The sequence below is a fragment of the Thamnophis sirtalis genome, unplaced genomic scaffold (genome assembly GCF_051295495.1).
Source record: "Thamnophis sirtalis isolate CommonGarterSnake01/CBP01778 unplaced genomic scaffold, rThaSir2_p1.2 scaffold_4, whole genome shotgun sequence".
NCBI lineage: Eukaryota > Metazoa > Chordata > Lepidosauria > Squamata > Natricidae > Thamnophis > Thamnophis sirtalis.
In genome coordinates, this window is record NW_028261384.1 from 45,999,225 (window position 1) to 46,017,102 (window position 17,878).

A 17,878-nucleotide genomic window follows, 5' to 3' on the forward strand; every position below is an offset into this window, starting at 1 on the left:
AATGGAATCTCGTGGTTTTCTTTCCTAATTATTCAATGGAGGAGTGCTGACAGTAAACGAAGACTCACTCACACCCCACCAGGAGTTTTCAATCTACCGTGGGGGGTGTACTCACAAGAAGGAACGGAGAAAATGTCATTGCAAGCGAGCGATGATGAGGAGACTGGAAGAGAAACTGCAGAACCATCTTTACCTGAAAGGCTAGCTGGCCTAAGGGTAGAGGAGCCCGCGGTTCGGCCCCAATGGACTTTGAGTGTGGGGCAAAAAGAGGATTCTGAGAATTTGGATGCAGGAGTTACCAGAAGGAGACAAAAGAAAAAAACAGTGGACTGGGAAGAAGCTATGACCGAGCGGAAGTCCCGAGAGAGAGCGATGGAAAGGGAGCAAACAGAAGAATTTGAACAAAGGTACTCCATGCATAAATTTAGGGAGGGTGAAGAGACCGAGGGGGGATGGGAGCAAACAAACCCAGAAACAGCCTCCCCCCCCCCAGCCAGGGCTGCTGCCAGAGTAGGGGGGCCCCCAGAAGACGCAGAATGGCAAAAGTCCCTCCCTTACCAGTAAAATATAACGGTGATGCCAGGGGGCTGGGTCTTTTTGTTATTCAGATTTGGAACTACCGGTACATGGAAATTTATGGCCCTGATTTAGAATCAGATGAGATGAAGGTGCGAATGGTTTTACTTTCTTTGGAAGAAAAAGCGGCTGATTGGATGGTCAGCTTACACCAATGTAACTCCCCTCTCCTGAGGAATTTTGATGATTTTATGACTGCACTAAAGAGGAGATTTGATGATCTGCTGATTGAGAAACGAGGGAAGGTTAAATTTATGGCCCTAAAGCAGGGAAATAGACCAGTGGCTAAATATGTTCAGGAGTTTCAACAGCTTTCATTGTATATGAGGGGTTGGTCTGAAGAGGATCAGTTTGCATTGGGATTAAATGCGGACATTTACCAACAATGCGTTAACAGACACCTTCCCAAGCGAGTTGTTGCTTGGTATGAAAATGCAGCAGACGTTGAGCTAGACTTGATTAGACTTGAGAGACCGCCTGCTGCCAATTACCTCCCAAAGACCAATTAGATCGCACAGGGTCGGCCTCCTCCGGGTTCCATCCACCAGCCAATGCCATCTGGCTACGACCCGGGGGAGGGCCTTCTCTGTTGCAGCTCCGGCCCTTTGGAACGAACTCCCTGCGGAGATTCGGACCCTCACCTCTCTCCTGGCCTTCCGAAAAGCCGTTAAAACCTGGCTGTGTCGGCAGGCCTGGGGTTGATGAGCTCCCTTCCCCTCTCGACAGGTGTGGTTGCTGATTATTTTAACTGCCTGTCTTGTATTTGTATGTTCCCTTTCCCGTTTGAATTGTTCGCCACCCTGAGTCCCTATAGGGAATAGGGCGGCATAGAAATAAAATAAAACTTCAAACTTCAACGTGCGAAAGAGGAAAAATCAGAGAGATCGCCCCCCCCCCAGCTCAAAGGGCCCCATTCCGCATCAGGGGTGAAGGGAAGGGAAGCTCCGCCGGCAAGGCCAAGCCTTTCACGTGCTTCCGTTGTGGGAAAGGAGGCCATCGAGCCATGGATTGCCATGTTAAACTTCCTCCAACTGCCCCACCCCCTGCCAAGAGGGAAGGGAAGGCAAGCAAGGCCCCGGGGAAGAAGAAGGAGGCTGCGTTCGCTGCTGAAAATACCCCCCCAGTGTTTCTGGCCGGAGGTGGAGGAGGAAGCGGACGTGACCACCAGCTCCTCTGGTGACTCCGATGACGATGCCTCGCCTTGTTGGGTGAGTTCAAATAAAGGCCCCATGTTGATCCCAATTGAGTTAAGAGTGCCACCTGCTGGGGAGACAGAGCGGCTTTCCACTCTCCTCGACTTGGGTTGTTCTAGATGTATGATTAATCCAGCAATGGTTAAAAAACTGGGCTTGAAATTGAGGACTTTGAAAACCCCTATTGTTTTTTGCCAAATTGATGGATCCATTGCAGGGAGGGGGCCAGCCCATTTTTACACTGAACCTCTAGAGATGAAAATGGGCACCCATTTAGAATTGATCTCTTTTATTGTGGCGCCTGGGATGGACAGACCCCTTATTTTGGGATAGCTTTAAGGCTGCAGGCTCCGAGGCTGCAGACACCCAGGTAGGGGGGCAGGGGGAAATGCTGCCCATCTGTCCCCTTCCAAAGCAACCTTGCAGGTTTTCAAGATCACCCAGAGAGACGTTTTTTAAAAAGCCACAAGATTTGGAGAGACGGGCAGCCGGTCTTTTTTGTGTGTGTGTGGGAATCCCCAGAACCAGGGGCGCAACCCACATGGCTTGTTCAAAGAGCAAAAGAAAGGGAAAGGAGAGGAGTTTGGCTGTTTGAAAAGCCCGGCTTGGAACTCCTTTCCTGTTCGTTCTTTTGCTGTCTGTACATGCAGTGCGGGTTGCGCTCCCTTTTCTTTCATAGCCAGCTCATTTCCAATTGGGGGAGGGGGGAAGAAATCGATTTTTTCTGTCCCTCTCCATGGATCCCCACCACAATTGGAAATGAGCTGGCTATGAAAGAAAAGGGAGCACAACCCGCACGGCTTGTTCAAACAGCAAAAGAAGGGACAGGAGAGGAGTTTGGCTGTTTGAAAAGCCCTGCTTGGAACTCCTCTCCTGTTCCTTCTTTTGCTGTTTCTACATGCCGAGTGGGTCGTGCTGCCTTGTTGGCAAGGGCGCTTTGCAGCGACAGGGGCCAGGAGCGGTACCGGCGTTCCCGAAGTTAATTACTTCCATGTTCACTGACCATCCGGTTCGCGTGAACCGGGGCGATCCAGAAGGAACCCACCCCTGAGTCATATGATCAGAATTCAGATGCTTGGCAATTGACATGTATTTTCAACTATTACAGCATCTCAGAGTCATGTGATCACTATTCATGATCTTCCCAGTCAGCTTCCAACGAGCTAAATTAGTGGAGGAATTAGATTTGCAATGTGAGTCATACTGAATGATTTGCTTCACAATCATGACAAAAATTATTGTAAAATTGGGCACAACTCACTTAACAACTGCTTTGCCTAATCATGGAAATTGTGGTCCCAATTGTGGTCATAAATTGAGGCCTATCTATATGAGAAAGCATATTTTCACCCTGTTGATTCATTTATATTAATTTATCAAATCCAAAAGGGATTACTTGCTTAAATATTATTACTGTTGATTATTTGATCAAAACAACTTTACAGAAAGTAATTAAAATGATAAACTCTTCAACTTGAAATCCCATGTTTCTCCTAGGTTTAGTAAGGAAAGGATATTTATTTTATGAAATGGGCAAATTCAAACACGCTTGTTTGCTCTCCTTTTACAGATCAGCAGTTTTTAAAAAGATCACTTGGTGGAGCTAGATTATTTTCTAAGTGAAAGGTCTAAGTGTAGAGCAGTTTGCCTTAAAAGCTGATAGGATTGTGAGAAGGATTTTATGAAAATTACAAATACAATATTCAGAAACAACTTAGTGACAACTATTTTTCCTTGGAGTGGTTCAAGATAGGATAAACCCCAAATATAAAGGCAATGCATGCAGCATTGCCATTAGCCATTGCTTTGGTTCTTCAAAACTGAAAAAAGCAAAATCTAGCTCAGTTCACTGGTCAAGGATCAAAGGGACTTCCAGTTCTAAGTTTTATGTGAAGTATTTTGTTTTATTGTAGTTGCATAATGTTAAAATACATGGAGAAAGTCAGTTAAAAAACAGGGTATGCATAGTAAAAAAATAAAGAATGTGCAAAATACTTAGAATGGAGAATGTACTTGTTAGTAGTCATTTTTTTCTTACAGCCATACTAGTTAGGTGAAACTTTTCAATTTCCACTACTAAAAAAGATATAGAATCTGTCAATATATTCATTATTGTGAGATTCCAGATAGCCAAGAATAGAAGTTTTAGTATGCCCTACTTTCTAAGTGCTTTATGCTAGAGATAAAATTGAAACCAGGGTGTCTCAACCAACTGGATGACTTACCAGATCTACTCCTGCAGCAATGGTTGTAGCATACAGGTCATGCCATTTTCCATAGTGCTATACCAGTTTCCATAGTTATTTCCATGTGGTTCATGTGGGGGGGGGGAGATGGGGGGGATTAGCAAATGGTAATGATTCTTGCCCCAAAGTTGTGGACTTTTATACTTGCATTAGACATCTGGATGCAAATACTGATTACACTGTTAGCTTTAATAGGGAGTGAATTAATATTGGTAAATATTATCACAATACTATATCATCTTTCGGTAGTATGTATTATTGAGGTGCTTGTGAAGTAAGATGGAATACATTTGGGAAACAAATATATTATACTGTAATAAATAAAAAGTGGGATATAAAATTAATAGTTAATTTTAAAATACGCATTTTTGCTGTAATTTTATTTAATTCTTTCATAGCTAGAATTAAACAATCTCGCTTCCTATATAATGGATCAGGCATTGGCATAGAGGAGTTTACAGTATCATATTGATCATATGTTTTGGAGTGACCCAAATTCTATTTTAGTATTTTGTTTATGATTACTTAGGGAAATGTGCTTCTCAAATCAATGTGCTGTATGCAGTTTTTTCTGATCTTAAATACGAATTAGGATGGCCTCTAAACCTGTTTACTGAAGATAAACAGCCGCTGACAGAGTGAGACACTTGCTTGAATAACAGACTCTTCTGCTCAGGCATCATCCACATGAATGATTCCCTTATTCCCCAATCCATTTTCATAATAAGAGTGTTTCTACCAATTTCTCTCTTATTTAAATACCAAATAATCATTTAAACTGGACCTCTAATGTTGAACCAAATAGAAAATTAGAAACTGGAAGGTAATATAACTCTCATCAATTTTGGAGTATACAACCAAGAAAGGAAGAATTTCAGTTAATTTGAAAATTAGCATTCCACGACTGTTTTATTTTAACCATTGTATTTAGAATTTTTTTTCTATATTTGCATTTCTGTGTGAAGTTGATTGTTACATGGGAAGGAAAAAGACAATTTCATAGCTCAAATCTGCTTCAGATAATGACTGATTAGTTTAATGGATAGAATTTAAGGGATTATTGTAGAACTGTTTCTTCCTGATTTTTTCTACCTGTCCGCTCCAGCAGGCTAGTTATACTTAGGGTTTCCTCATCTATGGAATGCCAGTTGGCAAGGCTGAGAAATTTTCCTTTCAGCACTAAAGGTCTGCTTTTGTGCCAGACCAAGCTCTGCAAGGGCCTATCTCCTGACTGTGTTAGGATTTGTGGACTCCTAGCTGCTGAGCGTTTTGATTTTTATATTTATGTTTGTAATTCTTTTTACAATTTTTGATTTTATTTTTATTTAATACAAAAGCCATCTAAAACCACTTGTTGGGATGAAGGGTTATACTGGTTGATCTGCAAATAAGTGCAAAATGTCTTTGATGAGGGTGACATATACATCTTGTAAAATAAAGTAAGCTTCATTTCCTTGCAATTAAGAAATTGACAACTTTCAGCAGCTGAGTCTCTACTTTTCTAAATTCTTATTTTGGCAGTGAAGGATCTGGTGAACTGGGTAGTAACAATGGCAACACTGGAATAAGAAAGGAAAGAATTGTATTTCATTTTTGAAATAAAAGATAACTCCTGTTATTCTGTCCATATTTCATATTATTTAGACTTCACTTCTGAATTTTTTGTTACATTTGTTCTTGTTTCTCCTTGTTTGATGTCACCTGGACTGTGACCACCTGCATGACAAACAGTTATGATTCTTGTCAGCTAGAATACATTAAAAATGAATGGTACTTCAAAAAAGAAAAGTTGTATTGCTATTGGAAAAATAATATTTCTCCTTCTCTACTTGATCAACCTGAACATTGTTTTTAAAAGCTGGGATTTAATAATAACATTCTAATTGGAGGACTTACATGTCATCATTTCATGATACTTTAAGTGACTTACGAGCTTAAGAAATCAAATCATTCCTTTTCTATTTTGGTTCTTGTTACAGCTTTTTTGTCATATACAAATGCTATTCTTGAAGTCTCCATCTAGTTTAAAAGAAAGATGCAGTTAATCAATCAGTAAATCCCTAGTCTTTCTAAATTCATTCGGCTCCAGATGTAGGTCAATTACATTTGGCACTTGGTTAGTTGCTGAAGAACATCTATGCATGCACAAATTAATCAAATAAATCTATTTTGAAAGGGTTTGTGCTGCAAAGCTTTGAATACACTGTTATCGTGACCTCAAGTGAAGCTTCTTGAACTTACATTGCAAAAACTTTCTTCAATAGTGTAGGTGTTGTTTCTAATAGAAAGTTGTAAGTGTTGTGTGATTAAAAAATGCCAGGGCTATATCCGAAATGAAAATATCAAGTATTGTACGCACCTTAGGTAAATATGATTTGAGCTTCCTGTTCACCAAATAATTTAAAATCCATATTTCTCACTTTGCTCATTTTGTTCCTACAATAAACCTGGCAAATAATTGAGACTGAGTTAATGACTGGCCTATTGAATTTGGGAATTAAATATGTAAGAAGTATCTCAGTTAAATTTTTTTAAAAAAGACATTCTTCATTAATTTTGTTCAATTATTCATGATGTACAGAGGTTTATTTATTTAGTTGTTTATTTATTAAATTTATATGCCATTCATCTTGCCTAGAAGTTCTTGTATATCTTCTATTTACTGCAAATGAATTAGGACATCCTCAAAAAATACATCGAATATACATGCATACATGCATGCATACATACATACATACATCGAATATATATACATGTGTGTATGTGTGTGTGTTTGTGTGTGTGTGTGTGTTTTCGTAGATTTTCACGGGTGTAGGTATGCTGGTCTTGTTGCATTCGGGTCTTTTCTCAAGATTGAGATTGTCTTGGCAACATTTTGGTGAGGTCTCACTCGCCATCTTTAGGCTGGGTTTTGGGCTTAAAGCATGGTCGGAGCTGCCATCTTTCTATAAATCTTGGTGGGGTGTGTGGAGTGCTGGCTTTGTTTCAGTAAGTGGAATGATTGGTTGTGTGGTGGTATCATGATTGGTAGATTGGTGCTGATTGGTGCTGGCTGTGTGTTCGTTGTTGTTTCATGTTGTAACAGCCTGGGTGGTGGATGGGGCTCGTTTGTTGACTAGGGCTGGTTTCCAGATGTCTGGTATGCGGGAGGTATCATCACGTTTATTCATTGTGGGGGTGTTTCTCTATTTCGATAGCTTCCATAATTATTCTCTTGTTGAAGTGTTCAGTTTTGGAGATTAACCTGGTTCCTTCAAAATTAATTTCATGTCCTGTAGCTTTAAGATGCTGGAAAAGGGAGGAAGTTTTTTCTTTTTTTCTTACTACGTTCTTGTGTTCTGTGATGCGTACATTCATTCTCCTGTTCATTTGTCCTATGTATGTTGCAGAGCAGATTTTGCATGGTATTTTGTAGACTCCTTGGTTTTCCAGCTGAATTTTGTCTTTGGGGTTTCTTAAGATGTTGGCTATTTTTTGGTCAATGTTGAAGGCTGTCTTGATATTGTGTTTGTGGATAATTTTGCTGATTTTATCTGTGGTGCCTTTGATGTAAGGGAGGAGGGCGATGCTGTTGTCTTGTTCGGTGTCTCGATTTTTGGGGGGAGTCTCCCTTTGGATTAGGTTGGTAATTGTTTTTCTTTGGAATCCATTGGAGATTAATACGTTTGTGAGAGTGTATAACTGAGTTTTCAGGTGGTCTTTGTCGGCTAGGCGTTTGGTTCTGGAGATGAGGATCTTGGCTACAGAGTTGATCTTTGCAGGCCTACTTCTCTCTGTCGGAGAAGCAATGAAGCCTCAGGAGGTCCCCCTCAAGTGCCAGACGCCCAACTGCAGCCACTGGGGCTCCGGATGTTGGACGACCCCCCTGGCTGAGGGAGATTTGCTCCTGAGGTATGCGCCACGGCCGGGACACCGACAGACTGACCAGGTCGGCAAACCAAGTCCTCCTCGGCCAGTGAGGAGCGACTAGGAGCACCTCTGCAGCTTCCTCCAGAATCTTCCGAATGACATGTGGTATCAGAGGGAGCGGAGGGAAGGCGTACAGCCGACCCGGGGGCCAGTGGGATCTTAAAGCGTCCGTGCCCTCCGCCCCCGGGCAATGGAACCAGGTGAAGTATCTTGGAAGTTGGGCGTTGTCCGGCGAGGCAAACAGGTCGACAACCGGGTGGCCGAACTTCTGAGACAGCTGGTAAAACAGTCTCGGGTGCAGACGCCATTCCGAGTTCTGGATGGTTGTTCTGCTGAGCCAGGCCGCTGTCACGTTGTCCACGCCGGAGATGTGGTCTGCTCGTATTGAGGCCAGATGACTCTCCGCCCAGCGACCCAGAGTCTCTGCTTCCGACATCAGCGCCAGAGACCGCGTGCCGCCCTGGTGGTTGATGTAGGCTTTGGCGGCGATGTTGTCCATCAGAATCGGTACATCGCGGCCTCTGACCTGGTCGAGGAAGTGGCGCAGGGTGAGTCTTGCAGCCCGGAGCTCCAGCCATGTTGTGGGCGAGCTCCGCCTGCGACCACCTGCCCTGCACCACCGCTGTTCCCAGATGAGCACCCCAGCCGAAGAGGCTGGCGTCTGTAGTGATTATCAGCCTCTTTGGCTCCCTGAAGCGTGTGCCTTTGAGGAGGGCTTCCGTCTGCCACCACCGGAGGGAGCGGAGGACCTTTGGTGGGACCCGTACCACCCATTTGGAGTTGCTGGTCTTCTTCCTTTGGAGAGGGAGCAGGAACCATTGCAGTTCTCGCGTGTGCAGCCGCGTCCAAGGGACCACCGCGATGCAAGACACCAGCTTCCCCATCAGTTGTGATAGAGAGAGGATCGAGGCTGACCCGGTCGAGCGGATGCTCCTCACCAGGGTCCAGATGCTGTTGACTCGCTCTTGAGTGAGGAAGACTTGGCAGGTTTCGGAATCGATGATCGTTCCGAGGTGCTGGATCCTGCAGGTCGGGTTCAGATGGCTCTTGGTGAGGTTGACTGAGAACCCGTGAAGCTGCAGGGCCTTGATGGTGGTGGCCAGGTCTGCTTGGGCTTGCCCCCTGGACGACGAGTGGATAAGTATGTCGTCCAGGTAGCATTCCAATCTGACAGGCAGAGACCGGAGTTGTGCGGCTACAGCTGCCAGCAGCTTGGTGAAGGTGCGCGGGGCCAACGAGAGCCCGAAGGGAAGGGCCCTGTACTGGTAATGGTGATGGGCAAAATGGAACCTCAGGAACTGGTGGTGTGCCGGGTGGATCGGAACGTGCAGATATGCCTCCTTCAGGTTGATTGATGTCAGCAGATCGCCCGGTCTGACGCAGCCCAGGATGGTCTGGAGGGACTGCATCTTGAAGCACTTGTACGCCAGATGCTTGTTCACCTTCTTGAGGTCCAGGATCGCCCTCACCCCCCCTGATGACTTGGGGACCAGGAAGAGGATGGAATAAAAACCCCTGCCTTCTTGCCCTCTGGGGACCTCCTCTATGGCCGCTATCTCTAAAAGGTGTTGTATCTCCGCCCTCATCAGTTGTAACTTGTGGGCGGACCTGGGGATAGGGCAATGGAGGAAGGTTCTCGGGGGGAAGGATAGGAACTCCAGGGTCCGCCCGTGGCAGACCGTGTTCCTGACCCAACTGTCCATCGTTGACTCCTCCCACTGGGCGGCATAGAGCTGGAGCCGGCCGCCTATGGGGGGAGCCCTGTGACGGTCACTTTGACTTTCTAAAGGGCCTGTTGGAATAGCCTCCCCGGAAGGGTTTGCGGAAACCCTGCTGCTTCCCTCTGTCTCTAAAGGAGGGTCTATCCTGGGCGCGATCCTGTGAGGCACCGTAGGCTCGACTAGGACCGGCAGTGGAAGTGGAGGGCTCGCTTTTCCGAAAGGAATTTTTGCGAAAGGGCTGACCTTTCCGTTCGTGCTTTTTTGTGACCGGAGGGAGCACCTTGCGCTTATCCTTATTCTCGGTGAGGAATGGATCTAGGGCCTCTCCAAACAGCTTACCTCCCTTGAAGGGGGTGGAAGCCACCTTCCATTTCGCCTTAACATCAGCCTGCCAGTGGCGGAGCCACAGCAGGTGCCTCGAGGTGACATTCGAGGCCAGCACCCTGGATGAAAATTTGGTGGCGGCCAGGGACGTGTCAGCAGAATACTCCATGGCGGCTATGATCTTAGTGATGTCCTGCCTAGTCCTGGAGTTGCCTGCCGGGAGGCCAGCCCGCAGTTTGCGGAGCCAGAAGAGGGCTGTCCTGCCAAAATAAGAGGAGCTGGCGGAAGCGCGCATGGCCCAGGCGGTGGCCTGGTGCGTCTTAAGAGCCGCAGATTCTGCCCTCTTGTCCTCTGCCTTGAGGCCTTCCAATAACTCGGCCGGAAGGGAAGTGGGGGATGTGAGAGCCATAATCGGATTGTCCACCTGAGGAACCTTGAGGAGCTCCTCCAGGGGAGTCTCCATGGTGAATAGCTTCCTCTCCGTCCCACTGGGAGTGGCTAGAGTCCCCGGCTGCACCCATTGTCGTTGGATGATGTCCAAAAATAACTGGGGTGCCAGCACAAGGTCCAAAGGCGGAGGAACCTCATTAAAAAGGCCTGCGCCGGGGTCCTGGGGCCCTATGACTATAGCAATAGCAATAGCAGTTAGACTTATATACCGCTTCATAGGGCTTTCAGCCCTCTCTAAGCGGTTTACAGAGTCAGCATATTGCCCCCACAGTTTGGGTCCTCATTTTACCCACCTCGGAAGGATGGAAGGCTGAGTCAACCCTGAGCCAGTGAGATTTGAACCGCTGAACTGCAGATAACAGTCAGCTGAAGTGGCTGCAGTACAGCACTCTAACCACTGCGCCACCTCGGCTCACGACTATACCCGTGACCGGATCAGATATAGGCTTTGCTGCGGGAGCTGGGAGACCCATCTGGGGGCCTGCAGCCCTGGCCTTCGTAAGGAGGGGCTTAAACATGGCCGGATTGAATAGGGCTGAGCCCGTGGCCTGTTCAGCGGCAGGTTTCTCATCCTCCGATAGGACCGGAACCTCTACCTCAGGCTCCTCCTGATCTGACACCTCACTAAGGCCCGTGGGGGCAGGAGAGGGTGCCCTAGCTTCAGAAGCCTTGGGGAACTTGGCCTGACTGGGAGCTGGCTTGTGCGCCACAGAAGGCAACTGGGCCACCAGCTGTTCCATGCCATCTGAGATGCCTTTGGATATGGCCCGAGCTACCACCTCTTCCATGGCCCTGGATAGGATGGACTCCTGACCCAGCGGGGGAGAGGGCTCCAATTCAGATGGAGCTAAGGATTCCTCCTCAGCTCCTGAATCCATGTCTGCTAGGGAATCCATAGCCATGGAATGAGTAGGGGATCCCAAGGAAGCCCTATGAGGGTTGGGGGAGAACCCAAAGTCCTCACTGCCTGGGCCTAGAGGGGATTCCCCTTGCTGGGATTCGCCCCTGGAAGACCCACCCCCGGTCTCTATGGGGGATGGCTCCATAGAAATCTTGCACTGTGCGGCCTGGGCCCTCTGGAACTGTTTCTCCAGGGCCTTCTGACGGCACAGTGCCATTTCTTCCTCAGCCTTGGAGGCCAGGCCTACCTTAGGCTGCTTCTCCCTTGGGGAAATACCCCCCCCAACTCCCTTGCCCGATGGATTGGGCCTGCTACGCTTACTGGGAGTGGGCCCGGTCTTTTCCCCTTGCCTCTCTTCCATGCTGATAGTACTAAGCTGTTGCTCCATTCTGGCAATGGCAGTAGACCAGGCCTGGGGTAGGCCAGAACCTGATCCACACGCTGGGCCTTTAAGGCTCAGAGGCCTAGCCGGCTGAAGAGAGGAGAGGGAGGCTGGAGCTGACTGAGAGGATTGGCCTAGCGCCTGCTGAAGGCAGGTAGGCGGGGGTTTGAAGCCCGGGTTCCCTGCGGCCGCTGGAAGGAGAAGGAGGGCAAGATACAGCGTGAGCACCCCACGTGAGTCTCCGGGCTTAAGGCGGCCCTCTGCGGCGATCCGCTGTTTAAGGGAGGCTGCGCGGCAAGAATAGAGGCCTGGAAATGAAAGCACGCCAAAACGGGCCATTTAAAATGGCAGGCTCTCTTGCCACGCGCGCCTGGAGCGTTGTCGGGCTGGCACGGAGCCTAGCGCTCCTGTCAGGGGCTCAGGAAGGCTTTAGCAGCCGAATCACCCCCCCACGTACTCACTGAACCGGCGTTTTGGGAGAGACCCGACCTAGAAATAGCCCAGGTGGAGGCTGGGCTGCGATCGCCCCAGGGAGCCTGCCTGCGCGATGGATTAAGGCCTTTAAGGCTCAGAGGCCTAGCCCAGAATTCTCAAAGAAGTAGAAAAGCAGGATAAAATTACCCTAACTGCAACCTATCTATCCAAACTAGCAAAAAAGGAGCTACAAACTCTCTAGGAAATACTAAATTGGGGTCCAGCTTGCTGCACAAGGACTGGAGCCCCTGGAAATACGTCCTGTTGGGCGACTGAGTTTTTTAAAACTGAGCCTCTGGAGCAACCAGGAGGCGGAGCTACAACAAAGTTTCAAACTCAGTTCCTTGGGCAGCAAGCTGAAGTTAACCCGAGCTTAGACACTCCAAGCAGTGCCTAGGAGAATAGAGGGTTAGAAATTTTGTTATCAATCATAATTAATTCTTACTTAGAGCATGTTATAAAGGTGTAATGAAACAATTAATGAAATGTCATTATGTGGTTGTGTTTTTAATTTTGGATTATTTCATGCAAAAGGACGTTAAAATAATTATAGTCAAATAAGAATTGTTGGATGTTGATAGTAAGATATATAAAGATTTTTGATTTAAAATATACAATGTGATATTAACTATAAGTAATGACTGTGGAAGAGATGTACGAAAATTATTTGTAACCAATTGACACACTTCTACAATATGTAATGAAAGATGGTTTTTTTCCTCTGTGTTGTGTTTGTCTATTTAACCAAAAATAAAAATAAAAATTCTTTAAAAAAAAATCTTCCATCAAATAAACACAGTATGTAAATGATGAATATAGCCTCTAGGGGAATTTTCCTCCCCTTTTACACATCAATAGTGGACAAGGTTTCCCCCCTCCCTTTAAGGTCACATTTTCTCAGGGATATTGCATTTGATGCCCAGTAAGAGTTGATTGAATAGCTGAAGCAAACAGCAGGGCCAGAGTCAATGGTAGGGGGACAATTTTTTTTCTAAACCTTCTCTTTCCTTCTATTATATCCTTTTATCTTTTCCTCCTTTTGCTCTCTCTCTCTTCTTGTCTCTCTTTATAAAGCTTGCTTATAAAATTGTCTTTTAAAATAAGGCTGGGGATTGACTGTGGCCCTAACAATGGGTTACCAGTTTCTAGAGAAGCATTCATTTACTTTTCTGAGATTGTAATTTTAAGAGGAAAAAAAGGCTAACACTAACTTTGTGTGTGTGTGTGTGTTCAGTTTTTTGGGGGAGGGTGCACTTAATTTTATTTAAGTCCCTTGTTATTTATATTTAAATTTTATTGATTACAATCATATTTGAAAATTACTGCACAAACACTTTTAACTGCGCTAGCCTGGATACAATGAAAGGAAGCTAAAAATGAACATACATAGCCCTATAATAGAGCAATATATACTGTAGCTGTAATTGATGTCCTTTCTTCCCGTAACAGTTTTTAACAATTACCCTCTAGTTAATAGTTCTTGAAATTCTACCAGTCAAATAACTGATTATCTGTAAAAGCTTGAAGATGGAGATTTAACTGCTAAAATCATTAGCTTTCATATAATTCCTTTTCAGATTAGATTTAGAGGCATTGACCATCAAGTCTCAGGAGGTCATGTGTAGATGAGGTACTTTCATCTCAAACACTGTTACAATTAATTTACTCCTGCAAATGTGTAAGTTAGCTCTGAAGGCCAATAAAGTGTTTCAAGCAACCATAAGAACATTAGTTAGTTTAATGAGAACATTATTGACTGCTGACACACTGAGGAATATATTAAGACTTTGATTTTGTTACAGAGATTTGTTGCAAACATGCTGGAAGTTGAGCAGATAATGCAGATGGCAAAGTCTTTATTCAGTTTGTTTCATGATCAAGAGTCACACTAGATTTGCACCATTAGGCAGACGCTGCATTATATTTAATATAGTTCGGAATTATTCAAGTAGGAGATCAGAAAGCTTAGATTGATTGACAATTATTAAGATAGCAGTTTCCACAATTGGATGGAATTTGAAGGTACAACCTTTTATATTCCTGAAAGGATGACATTTTGATAGGAATATCTGATACAGCGGTGCTTTATCACTTATAAATTAAATTAATTTAGTCTTATCTCTTCAAAAATAAGGATCCCAACCCAGCCACTTGGGTAAGCAAAATCCTGCATCACATTGGCTGCCTGTTGACTGTCAGAATAGGAATGGATGCCCTGAAATATAGCACCCAAATTACTTTTTAATATTCCTAGATTTCACTTTGATCATAATTGGTTTATTTAAAATGTGAAGCATGGATTTCTACTATTAGAAGATGATAAATACACAGAACAGTAATGTTCAAAATGGGTTACCAAAAAAAGGATAGGTAGGTCTGCCATTTACATATAGAAAGCCTCATGGTATTTTGATCCCAATCTCTAAGGCTCTTGCTGTCCATGAAAATTTTAGTCCGGTTTCCCAACATAGTATTAAAAGAACAGCCTTTTTAGTAGATGAAGTTAAAGATCTTTAATTTACTTTAAAGCCTTTCATCTTTGTTCAAGTCTGTGAGTTCCTTGTCCTTTATGTCTTTGCTCTCTGTAAAATCATAAGCTTTGTTATTTTATAATATAGCTTTTGTTCTGTTATTTTGGGTTATTCTAACTTGGATTTAGGGATCTGTAAAATATTTGTATTTCTATTGGAGTAGGCAATCCAGTGGCCTAACAATTTATATACATAAGCTTTATGATCAATATCAATATATTCCTGTGCTTTGGAGTTATGCTTTGGAACCGGCAGCAATATGATATTCCTTCTAGTTGCCTTCTGTATTCAATTTGTCATGTTGAGATTAGGCTTTGTTTTATATTATCTAGATATTGCCATAATAGTCATTAATCTATATTTTATTCACAAAAAAATCCATATTATTCATCTTGTATACTTTATAGTATTACTGAATGGAGATGTATTTTCTTCTAACATGTTGCAATTACCTAATGGTAAAATTTCCAGTGGTAAAACTGATGAACTTTGCAATGATCTCATTGAGTCAAGGTATCCTGTTCATCTGGAAAGAAATATACCGTGTTTTCCCGAAAATAAGACAGGGTCTTATTTTCTTTGGATCCACTGAAATATGGCCTTGGCCTTATTATCAATTATTTTGGGGGTACAGGAAGCCCTGGGAGCCCTGTGCAATCACAGCCAGGAGTCTGGCAGAGAGAGACTCCCTTCATGAGCAAACATCAAACCCCTCCCCTCCCATTGTGTGTGTACAGAATGCAAGCGGCCCGAAGGCACCAATGGTTAAAGTCAGTGCTGGAGCAGTCCTTTTATTTACATCTCCACCTAACCCCTCCATATGGTACTAGCCACACCCCTCATCTAACTCCCATTTGGAACAGCCAAACCCCAGCTTATCCCAGTTGTGCTGAATCCAACCGGCCCACTCAGTGCAGCACTTCTGTCAAACTGTGCTGTGCTGGACTGATGATATCTTCAGTTGCTGCCAGGTGCCCAAAGTGTTGGGCAGCTGCAGTTCACTCCTGCTGCTGCCCTGATGCAGCTGGATGGGTGAAGGCTTTTCCTGGTGCCTCTGAAGTTGCCAGTGGCTCCTGCTGCCACCCTGAAGCCACCAGAGACACGAAGGCTGCTCCTGGCATCATTGCAACTGCTCTCCTTCACTCTGAAGCTGCTGGGTGTGCGTAGGTGCCGCCACCCACTGCCTCACCCCCCCCACCTCATGAACATTGAGCGGCGGTGTGGGGCTCGACATCTGCTGCTTCTGCTTTTGGTTTCATGCAAGGAAAGCAGCAGAAGTCTTTCTCTCCCCCAAACTCCACCTCTGCGGCTTCCAAACCATCAGCCAGTGCAGCGCTGCTCTATGGTGATGGTTGCCAGAGGCCTCCAATTCCCCCCTGTTCCTCTCTGCACCAATCACCAGACTTTTCCTGGGCAAGACCGTTGCCCACCCTCCTTCCTCACGCAGACCCTACTTACTCTTCCCAGGTGCCCAGCAGTGAGACATCAGGCAGCCGCACTGAGAGCAGCCCCGACACTTTCATGGCATGGTGTTATTTTTTTCAGTTGCTAAGTAATGTCCAACTCTTCATGACTCTATGGAAGACAGCACATCAGGCCTCCCTGCCTTTCATTGTTTCACAGAGTTTACTCAAAGTCATATTCATTGCGCCAATTGCATTGTCTAACCATCTTATCTTCTGCTGTCTCTTCTTTTGCCTTCAAAGGTAGGTGTTGGGTGGTCCAAAGGGCTTAGATGATGGGGGGGGGAGAAGATAAGAGAGTGGAAGTTGTAGACCTTCTGTGGTCATAAATGAGGATGGGTCACTAAATGCCTGAATTTTGATCATGTGACCAGAGGGGCACTATAACAGCGGTTACTATAAGTTGTAAGTATTATTTTCTGCACAGCCATAATTTTGAATTGTTGCTGAATGAATGGTCATAACTTGAAGAATATCAGTTTCAGGTACAATAAAGTTATCTAATTAATAAATTTCCAATGTTTATCATATAGTTACTTAAAATCTTTTAGTTAGTGTTATAAAATCAGCTGAATAACTTAGATTAGATTCCTTAATATATCTGAATTATTTAATTTGTCCAGTGCAAAAAAAATTCCTGGATGATTTATAATATGTTTAATACTTAATTTCAAACCATACAACTCAGATAGCAGCCCAATATTTAGGAAAATATATTTAACAGGAACTCCAAAGGCTCTCTAACTACAGGCTTTGGAATATGGGTGAAAACTGAATCAGGAACTGCCTAATTTATAGCTTCTTTAAACCTTCCCCAACATGACTTCTCAAAATGCATTGGCATTTTGAACCTATTTGCAAATTTTAAGTGATGTGATCATAACATTAGAAATTTTACACATTGGAAATGTTGCCCAATGTATTTATTCTTAACTAAAACTAGGCTAGAGCTATTAAATTTCTGTATGTCTCTGTAAGGCAGGGGTCAATTGGATTTCTTTGAGGGTTGTATCAGCATTTTAGTTCTCCACATGCTTGCCTGCTGGGGATGGCGGGGAGAGGCGGGACAGACACCACCTGTAGGACTCTGCTAGCCAAAATGGGGATTCTGCATGACCCCCTGTGCACCATTTTCGGCCTGGATGGCCTCATGCAGCAGCACCCTGCCGGCCTCCTGCAGCACTCTGCCAACCAGCACTGGTGCTACCCTGCCATCCCTCCATGCCCCATTTTGGCCAGCAGGGTGCTGCAGGAGGCCATCCAGGTTGGCAGAATGCTGCATAAGTCTGTCCAGACCAAAAATGGGGCATGGGGTGGCCGTGCACAGCCCCACCACCCATTTTGGCCAGTAAGGTGCTGCAAGAGTCATTCCTCCCCCAACCAACTTGCTCAAAATGAAGAAGCTATTTGGATAAGCAGTGAAATGTTTTGAACTAACAGGAAAATAAAATAAAAAAGTGCAATTGCCCTGACTCAACTTACAGACAACTCTACCTAGATGATCAAGAATCTTCATCAACATATGTTTAGTATTTAGAACTCAGATACTGTAGCAGGATTGGAATGCCCATCCAAAATATATAATTTTAAAACGGTTTTACACTTGAATCTTGGAAATGCCAGGCTTCTTTGATGCTGCTCCTTGCACAGTATTTTCTTCAGATCCTCTAAATAAGATTGAAAGAAATTGCTCACAGATTTCCATGGA